The 11,003-nt window shown below is 38.4% G+C and overlaps 1 pseudogene; it reads right to left on the reverse strand.

Annotated features, from left to right (window-relative positions):
* On the reverse strand, nt 1-7,482 carry LOC101348912 (protein LEG1 homolog; annotated as a pseudogene).
* Between the last annotated feature and the right edge of the window lie 3,521 nt (nt 7,483-11,003).

Raw genomic sequence — 11,003 nt, forward strand, 5'->3', positions numbered from 1 at the left:
TGCAGCCCATAACTACTTCAACAGGTCATCAAAACTACTAGAAGGTGACTTCACATGCTGCTCAAGAAAGAAAACCTTATTAATATTTAGGCAACTGTGACAATCTCTCTTTCTGATAATCAATGTTTATACTTATAATTCTGCAACTTTCTAAATGAGGGGAGAAAAGAAGTTTAGGTATGAAAGATTTAATGCTTAATACTCTCTAAAGAGCCTAATATTTTGCTGCCGTCAAGTCGATTCCGACTCATAGTGACCCTACAGGACAGAGTAGAACTGCTCCATAGTGTTTCCAAGTAGCGGCTGATGGATTCAAACTGCTGACCTTTTGGTTAGCAGCCGAGCTCTTAACCACTGAACCACAAGGGCTCCTAAAGATCCTAATATTAGTTATATTAATTAGTAGTAATAGTGAATAAATGAGCCCCGGTGGCATAACGGTTAAGCATTCAATTGGTAACCTAAAAGGTTAGCAGTTCAAACCCACCCAGAGGCTCCACAGGAGAAATGACCTGATGATCTGCTTCCATAAAGATTACAGCCTAGAAAATCCTCTGGGGAAGTTTATACTCTGTCACATGGGGCTGCTCTGAGTCGAAATTCACGCCAAGGCACCTAACAAAAACAACAATACTGAATGCATCTGAAAGGGACAAATTGTGTTTTTGAAATGTTTAGAATTTTACACTGGTTAGAGCCAGACCTTTAGTATTAAACTTGTTTGTTTTCTGCTGCAGGAAATGAACTTTCCACAAAATTTTACGAGTCAGAAATAGAGGAGAAAGTAACAGTACTTGATCAAATGCATGCAAAATAATGAGCAAGTTCTTTAAAGGGAAACTTGATTTTTGGTCATCTGCTCGTACACCAGGAGCCCTGGTGGTGCAGTGGTTAAGTACTTGGCTGCTAACAGAAGACTGGTGGTTTAAACTCACCAGCCGCTCAGCAGGATAAAGATGTGGCAGTCTGCTTCTGCAAAGATTACAGCCTTGGAAACCCTATGAGGCAGCTGTACTCTGTCCTATAGGATTACTATGAGTCAGAATCGACTCAAGGGTAATGGGTTTGGTTTGGTTCTGGTTACTCTACACTTGAGACACTTTTACTTTGGACATTCATATTTGATTTTCATTGTCAACATTATCTTAGTCAACTCAGATGTGATTATCAAGAAAGTTGGACTAAGCGAATCAAATCTGCTACAATCATATTCCATAGTTGTACTTCTACATAGGTGATCCCTCAGTTGGCCTCATGGTCTGATGAACTAGAACACTTTTTTCACCATTAAGCAATAATTTCTCTGCACTCAAGTGTTTTTGTGTAATCAACTTTGTGTGAGAAGAGTTGATAGGGCTTCCTCAATACTGTCTTGGGAAAGGGGGTGCTAATGAAATATAATGCCATGTGTCAATTCTAGTACAGTAACACCTGTGCGAGCCAGAACTTAGCACAGGACTGCCTTGTTTTTCTGGGTCTCGAAAATTTTTCGCCTTTGACAGGGTGCAGCATACTACTTTTTTATTGTTCTCTATTAGCAGAAAATATTTGAGTTTTCCTTCTTTGACAGGTTTCTGCCTTACATAGTTTCCAGCTTTCATAGATTTTACCTGTACTATTAATATTGCTATCTTCATAATAAACATTTTCATATTAGAAACTTCATTTTTAGGAACATATTTTTAATGCATTAAAAAATCCTACATAAAATATAATTTAAAAAATACGTGGCTACCCTCTAAGATTATTAATTAAAACATTTTTTAAAAACCTGGTAAAATTCATTCCTCTGGAAAGGACGAATGACAGCTAGAAACACTATAACAAAATTTCATCTCATCCTTGGATGGTGGCAGAAGGGTGATTTTTGTCTGATGATATCCCCATTATGCCGGAATCAATTGCGTCAAGGAAAGGTATTGCTGACAGAAAATAATTAAGGTCTGTATAAACAAAAAGAGTTATTATTAACATTGCTAATATTAAAAGAGGTAATAGAGATTGTTATTGAAGTAAAAAAGTTCTATCATAGAAGTAAACAGAAACGTGATAAAACTTAAGCAATATCTCTGGGCATTTGGGAAAATTTCATCAGAAATTTCCCTAAATATATAAAACTTGAATATGCTTCTGTTAAAATCCCTATTCTCATGAATCAAAAATGGATTTAAGTTATAAATATGTTATTTTAAATAATGGATAATAATTATACTGGAATTTTAAAATATTAATTGTATGTTAAAATTTTTGTTAACAAAGTTTTATTTGATAAACTGGTATCACAGATTCCTAGTTTTGGCATATATATTTAAAGCAAGTTTTGGGATTGCTAGTTTCTGCCAATTAACATTTTCATAATTGAATATATTGGTTAGTCCATTTAAACAGTATCTATGTAAAAAACTATTTCAAAATATTCAGACGATTTGGGTCAAACAGATTCTTTTTTTTATAAAAGCAATAGCTTTGATTTTTGTTTTTGTTTCTCTCATTGAGATTCTAGGTTGAATCAATTCTTTTTTAGGAAGGTCATCAGTTTGTTGTTTGATTGTTACATTGAACTCACCATCCCACCAACTGTCCACAGAGATACACAGATGATTCCCAGATTTATGGCCACAATCTGTCCTTTGGGTGGGATCAGCTAATCTGCCTAGAAGACAGAGGGTGCCTTGTTAGGTTTATTAGACCCATTCCAACATGCTTATCATTAAAACCTTATAGATACATTATGCTTTCAGGGATGCACAAAATAATCTCTAAGAGAAAAAATGGTGTGGAAGCGGTGTCTGACTTCTAAGTGCACAAGGGGTAAGGAGAATCAAGAGCAATAGCCTAAGGCTAATTCCTTTGAGGTTGATGTCAGACATGCTTCCTATCTCTGCCATCTTTATCAATTCTGAATACCTACTGTCCCTCCCACAGCACTCTCTGCTTCTGGGTTCGATAATTCACTGCAATGGCCACACAGAACTCACAGACAATACTCACAATTATGGGGTTTATTAGGGAAGTAACAAGTTACAGTTCAGGTTGAGGAATACTCAGGATACAATTCTTCCATCTGGACGGCCTCTTCCTCGCTGTGCTCTCAGGCATGCCTCTCCCTGGCTCTGCTTAGGCAAGTGTTACAAAGCTCTTTTCGCCCCTGCCAATAAGTCCCCACAGGCACCCCACTCCACCAGTAAGCCTTTGCCCGAAGGTGCTCAGCTCTAGTACCATGGGTTAGCAAAACTAGCTCTACCAAGTGCCTGGAGGCACCGCACTCCACCAGCAAGCCTCCTGCCTGCCCAAAGGCACTCAGCTGTCTCAGTCCACCAGCCAGAAAGCCCACCACACGGTCTCCTGCCGGTCTCTCCTACCAGTCTCTCCCACCACCGTTTCTCTGCAGCAGCTTCTCACCATATTCAGTGTTAAAAAAGTTCTCTCCCTCTCAGTCTCCTGGTTCCAGGAGCTTCTCAGTGCAGGAATCCCAGGTACAAAGCTCTAGTCTTGGCTCTCCTTCCCTGGTGGTAGTGGGATCCTCTTCTTCCCACCTCTGGGATGGCTCATTTCAAGCCCAGCAGGATGGCAAATCTAACCAATTCGCTTGGTGGGCCACAATTACCCTATTGGACATCCCACCTAATCAATTGAGTGGGAGTTACAAGACCATGGTGAGAAAAACCACGCAAAAGCCATCCGTTGCACCAAAGGGTGGGATAAGCTGATCTGCCTAGAAGACAGTGGGTGCCTTGTTGAGTTTGTTAGACCCATGTCTAACCTTTACAATCACAAAACTTAATAGATACATTATGCTTTCAGAGATGCACAAAATGTTTATTCTCTGAAATAATCACGTTGGCCTTACCATCACTATCTATCTTTCAGTTTGTGACTTGATTTTTTTACATCTTTCATTCAAATTCTTTTCTTTAACATCCCTGCAATGAACTACTCTCTTTCCTAGGTCATTGAACCACCAGGGCTGAATATGTCTAAAAGAGTGGTGAAACTTTAAAACTTTATAAGTTCTTACTCTTCTGACAGAAAAAGGAAAGCTCACAGAGGAGCCTTGCTTGGGTGTCACGACCATGAGTTCAGCCTCAGACATGTTCAGTCTGATGTGAACTTGGAACCACCAATGGAGAATCTCAGTAGAAATGGAGGACATTGAAGATTCAGGGTTGACTATATGAATAGACAACATATGACAATCACTGAGGTTAGCATAATGGTTGGACTTTCTGAGAGAGTGAATGGGTTTAAAAGGACAGACAGTCTTGGAAGCAGGATTCAAAACAACCCCTCAAGAAGACAAAATATAAGAACCAGGAGAGGAACTTTTCAGTTTTGAATTCATTCCAATTTATCAGAGGAGTAATGATTTTGAGAAAGGTATATACATTACAGAACTACTCAGATCTTTACTCTTGCTCATTGGAGGCTAAACAGGTAAAGAAGAACCAAGTAAGGAACTAGAGTGAGAAGAGAAAACAGAAACAAATACATTCATGGGAAATAGACAGAACTGTTCAGATGAAAGGATATAGTGAGTGTAGGGGAAGAGAATGAAAAAGAAGATAAGGAGTGGTTGAGTAGAAAGAAGGGTACACACCCAGTAGATGAGTAAGGACTGGATAGCAAGAGAGAAGTTGGAGAGGTAAGTGGGAAGTCACAACATTGTTTAGGTAGGGACTAGAGCAAAGAACAGGTTAGCAAGAGAAGAGAGAATAAGCCAGGTATGGAAATGGACAGGAAAGAATGGTTGAAGAGGGAGACAAATGGACACAGAATCAGAAGAGACCTGAAGGAATATGCAGAGAGTATAGGTGGAAGAAGTAGCCATGGTGACACAACAGTTAAGTGCTCGGCTGCTAACTGAAAGGTTGGCAGTTTGAACCCACTCAGTGGCTTCCAAGGGAAAAGACCTGGCTATCTGCCTGTGTAAAGATTACAGCCTAGAAAACCCTATGGGGCAGTTATTCTCTGTGAGTTGTAAATCTACTAGATGGCACCCAACAACAACTTCCTTCTTTATGACCATTCTGGGCCAGCTTCCTGTTGTTGTTGCTCTTTTTGTTTTTTTTTTCTTTTTCCTCTGAAGAATTTTTTCTTACCTTCAACGGCAAAAAATACATTGCTCAGTAAACTTGACAAAAACTGCTTTTTTGTCATACCAATTTTTTCAAGAACACAAAGTAAGACTTTATTTATTACTGTTTCAAACTCTAATTCCAACTCCAAACTATTTTCCAATTATATTATCTCCATACAATAACATATGTATTTCCCATACTCCCAACATTTCCCTCCCTTTCTCTCACAAACATCACATTAATATCAAACCCTGACCTTTAGCTTATTCTACTTCTTTTTTTCATAAATTATTATTATTGTTTCTGTTAGGGGCAATCAAGTCGGATCCGACATATAGTGACCTTATGTATAACAGAACAAAACACTGCCCTGTCCTGCACCATCCTCACAATCATTGCTATGTTTGAGTACATTGTTGCATCCACTGTGGGTCTTAATTTAGTTGAGGGTCTTCCTCTTTTTCGCTGACCGGGTACTTTACCAAGCATGATGGTCTTCTCCAGGGACTGATCCCTCCTGATGACATGCCCAAAATAAGTGAGATGAAGTTTCACTATCCTCGCTTTTAAGGAGCATTCTGTCTGTACCTCTTCCAAGACACATTTGTTCATTCTTCTGGCAGTTCATGGTGTGGTCAGTATTCAGCATCAACACCCTACTTCAAAGACATCAATTCTCCTTTGGTATTTCTTATTCATGGTCTAGTTTTTGTATGTATATGAGGTGATTGGAAATTCCAGGGCTTGGATCACGGGCACCTTAGTCCTCATGGTGACATCTTTGCTTTTTAAAGCTTTAAACAGGTCTTTTGCAGCAGATTTTCCCAGTGTAATGCGTTGTTTGATTTCTTGTCTGCTTGCTTCCACGGTCGTTAATTATGGATCCAAGTATGGTGAAATCCTTGACAATTTATTATGATGTTGCTTATTGATCCAGTTGTACAAACACTAAGTCTTCATTGATAATCTAAACCATATTGCCTAAGGGACTGTCTTAGTTATCTAGTGCTGCTATAGCACAATTACCACAAGTAGATGGCTTTAATAAACAGAGATTTATTCTCTCACAGTTCAAGAGGCTAGAAGTCCAAATTCAGGGTGCCGGCCCAAGGGGAGGGTTTCTGTCTCTGTTGGCTCTGGGGGAAGGTCCTTGTCATCAATCTTCCCCTGGTTGAGTTGCTTCTCAGCTCAGGGACCTGATGTCCAAAAAACATGCTATTCTCCTGTTTCTTGTTTCTTGGTAGTATGAGGTCCCTATGTCTCTCTGCTTGCTTCTCTCTTTTTAAAGAGATGGATTTAAAACAAAACCTAATCTTGTGGATTGAGTCCTGCCTCATTTACATAACTGCCTCTAAATCTGCCTCATTAACATCTTAGAGGTAGGATTTACAACACATAGGAAAATCACAGCAGATGAAAAAATGATGGACAGTCACATCACCTAATGGTGGGAATCATGGCCTAGCCAGGTTGACACACATTTTTGGGGGATACGATTCAATCCATAATAGTGACCAACTACAACTCCTTATTCTGACTTTGAAGATTTCTCTTAAACTAGCCCTAATTTCCTCAAATTTAGCGCCCACTACTCACATTCCAATTCTCCTGCCAATCTAGCAGAGTTTTGCTCCCAATACACCTGCTGGCATTGTCATTTTTGTAAATATTTTTCCAGCAATGCCTTCACCAAATTATTTGGTCCCCCTTCATTCTCACAGTTTTACTGTATATGTATATGTATTTATATATATATATATGTCTCCAGTTTCTAATTAGTTTACAATTACACCAAAAGATCATTATAATGAAAAAGAAAATCATTCTTACCAGTATGATATTGCCATCCATGATGTAGAGACAATCCCCACAGAATATTTTGTTCATTTTCTGGCGCAAATTTTTCAAACTACCTTGCCGTCTGATTCATTAGGATTTTATAAAACCCCATTGTCTCAGGGTATATCCAGGCATCAATAATGCACTGCCCATCTTTCATCCTGTAGTCACTGAACTGACCAGGACTCTCCTCCCATAGAGGGAGATAGAGATCTGAGAGATTGGATGCCCCTGCTAAAGAAGCAGAAAGACAACCAACTATTACACAGGCCCGAGAAGAAAGGAAAGCCATAATGCTGAAGCTGGAGGTTGAGAATACAGCAAGGATTTTATTGCCAACTGGAGGAGGGAGTCATATTATTTTAACCCATTCCAGTCAATGCTTTTCTTTTCCAGGAGATGATAGGGTAGAGATGGGAGTGCCTTGACAAAGAAACAGGGTGCGTCCTTTGTTATAAGATGTTGATTATGCATCAGTTTTAGACTTTTTAGTAAGATTGATTTCTTCTTAATTTTATTTCAGTCTCTGAGTCTGTCTTTTTGTCTGTAATATTAACTACAATACTAAACTATATGTTCTTACCAAGTATATTTGTATTTTTTTAAAAAATGATGGCAGTTAATCCAAATAAATATCTAACTGGTAGGATTTCAACAATATAAAAAAATAAAGCAAACAATTCTAGAAAGAAGTTGGAAGCTATTTTAGGGATATTTGGGACTTCTCTAAGTCCCTTTTGAATTTCATTTCATATGCAAGCCCAAACTTGCAGGTCAGACCTGTCTTAACCCAAGACTATATCAGCAAGGTCTGTACCAAAGGCCGAAATGCAGGTAGCTTATTTGGGAATGTTATCCCAGGAATATAGAATTGCAGAATGAAGGATAAGGAAGGGAAAAAAGTGAAGGAGGAAAAGCTAATGCAAGAAAGGATAACTGAGTTGCCCTCACTAAGGGTAGTTAATGTTATGGACTAGTGAGGAACTTTATGAAAGGCTTCTCAGAACAGTTAGCCCTGAAGAATGGAAGTGAGAAGCATTTCCATTTGCTCTCATCATCCATTGGCCAACGGTGGCTCAAGAGTTGGAAACTCTCCTGCAGCTCTGGTTGCACAAACTTGAGTACAAAGGAGGTTCTTGGCAGGTGTTCCATGTAGCAGCAGAGGCATAGAAACACAGAGTACTAGGTAAGTGGCACAAGCTGCAGCTGAAATTAAGCTGCCAAATTGCGCCTGCATGAAGCAAGTCAAAGGCTGTGTGGAACTGGTCATAGAACAGTGGCTGCAATCAGAAGAGAGGCCACAGGATTCAGGAGTTGTGTACGGGATACGGCTTGTTCAGAGCCCGTGTCCTATGACCTGAATTATAAGCCAAATGGGAATATGCAACCCATGGGCTTTTGCAGGCCCAACCCTCTCCTAGATGGATGTACTGTGTGTTTTTATCTAATCACAATGAGTTGTCAGAAAAGTCTTTATTCAAACAAAAAAACCTACCCAAACCTCACATTTCATTTAACAATATTTATTGAGCAGTGACCTTATTCCTCGTACTTTATCGGCCTTGTCCTACAGCAGTGAACAAGGTAGAAAAGATCCCTGTCTCTGAGATACTGAACAAATGATTACTTAAAAATTTAAATAATTTGAATGTGTGATAGAAGAATTTTACCTTCTTGTTGTAATTCATTCCTTGTTACATAGAGAAGAAGCAACACATACACAATGGTTGCTGATGTGCTGTTATTTGCCATCCAGCTGATTCCAACTCATGGCGACTCCATGTGTGCAGAATAGAACTGCTCTGTAGGTTTTCAAGGCTGTGACCTTTCAAAAGCAGATCTCCAGGCCTCAAGAACTGTCTTCCGATACACCCCTAGGTGAGTTCAAACTGCCAACCTTTCAGCTGGTAGTCGAGCACTAAACCTTACATCACCCTGGGACTCCATATGTAATGGTAGAAGACTGCAAAGAAGAAGGAACCAGTTTAATGTTCGTGAACTTTGTCAGTGGGATAAGAGGGATTATGTGTATTTTATTAGGTCAGAAAGTTTATTTTTTTGTCTATCATAATATTTTTACTAATATTAAAGTCTTTTAGACCATATTGACCCGACAGATCCTAAGAATTCAGGATGGCCTTTTAAGCAACTTCTTACCTCATGAATCTAGATACAATAGAAAATTTATTTTAGTTATTTTTTTATTTCTTCTGAAAAAGGGATATTTCTTCATTCTTTCATTAATTTTTTGACTAAACATATATTTAGTGAACACCAAATGCAAAATATTATGGAGAATGCAAAATTTTAAAGGATCAGCAGACAAGTATAGGAAAAAATCATTATAGTCAAAGAGATACAGAAGTTAAGAAAAGGGAGAGATAACTCCAGCTTCAGATAAGAACAGATTTTTTTGGAGGAGTTGGCAATGAGTTGGAACTCATCTTTCTTTACACACATAGCTTCTCTTTCCACGTAACTTTTTTATCCCTAGAAATAGGTGTTCCAAAAGCAGCTGGAAGTGGATTGAGGTAATCCACTGGAGGACATGATAGATATAGTGTGAGGGATAACTCATTCAGATGCACTTAGCTGAGTTTCAGGCCTGAGTTATAGCATGGTTTAAAATACCAGATCAAATTTCTGTTCTTCCACAAATCTCTCATGACCCAGCACATTGCCGTGCATGCAGCATGTTTTGATTCAACATAGCCACAGAAGCCCAGAGTAGAAGGTAAGAGGCACAAGGAACAGCTGAAATTAAGCTGTCACGTTGCACCTGCATGAAGCAGGTCAATGGTTGTATGGAACTGGTCGTAGGAATACTTCACATTTACTAAAGGCAAATGCAATCAAATGCATTTCATTGCATTTTCTTTAACAAATGTGAAGTATTCTGGATATATTCTGAATAGGCCAATGAAAGAAAAAAAAAGGAACTCAGTTATTTTTAAGATGGTATTTTTTCAGTTCTAAATTAATCGTTTTGTGCAGAATGGTTACATACAAGCTTTTTTAAAAAATTATCCTTCATGTTAATTCATTCTTGCTGTATGCTAGTTTCACAATTCTTATAATGAAAATTTATTTCCATGTTACTTACATTGGGAAAAGATATTGCTTAACATTAGCTAATCCACTGTTAATCACTGCTATTTGTGCAGAATTTTAATATCTCTGGACATTAAATCAGTTGAAAGTCTGTTGAATTGCCAATATTTTTTTCTTGTTTAACTATTAATAAGCATCTAATAAATACTTTTCACCCACAATTTTCTTCATCAAATTCAGTGTGTCTTCTATCACTCAATCTGTTGTAATCCCTTTTTTTCTAATCTACTTCTGAAAACAAAAGCTGATGCTTTATATAAAGGGATGAGGTGATGATGTTACCGAATAGTGCTGACACTGAAATAGAAGTGGCTAAAGAATTAGTTAAGTATGTTGTTTTAATCTTCCAGGACTGGAGGTGGTTTTCTGTATCACAGATGGCAGGCACAAAGCTAGGCTTCTTTCACTTTATTATAATCTCTACTAGAAAACTGAGTAAAGATAATTCAAACATTGTATTTAACCTACTGCTAATGGTGCAAACTTCCAACAAGGGCACTTTGTTTGTCTGTTTTCTATTTGTAGTTTATGTTATCATTTTGATATTCTCTTAGATTAATTTTTTTAATGTTAATACTCAATTTATGGTTTTAACCTATATTTTTAGTGAATTAAAACAATTCAGGAGCAAGTTAGCTGGACAGTTCTGGCTCAGGCTGTCTCATGAGGTTGCAGTCAAACAGTGGCTGAGACTGGATCATCTCAAACTCTTCTTTACTTACATAACTGGTGTCTGGGCTGGGAAGACTCTAGTAGGTACGACTAGAACAGCTGAGGTTTCTCAAATTTCTTTTTCTAGTCCTTTATTGTTTGTCCGCAAGGTCTCTCCAGCATGGCAGCTACAGGGTCGCCATACCTTTTACATGGCAGCTCCCAGCTCTAAATGCAAGTGTCCTAAGAAAGTATCACCTTTTATGGCTCAGCCTCTGTCTTAGTCATCTGGTGCTGCTCTAACAGAAATACCACAAGTGGACG

Source organism: Trichechus manatus, unplaced genomic scaffold, assembly GCF_000243295.1.
Source record: "Trichechus manatus latirostris isolate Lorelei unplaced genomic scaffold, TriManLat1.0 scaffold00248, whole genome shotgun sequence".
Classification (NCBI taxonomy): Eukaryota; Metazoa; Chordata; class Mammalia; order Sirenia; family Trichechidae; genus Trichechus; species Trichechus manatus.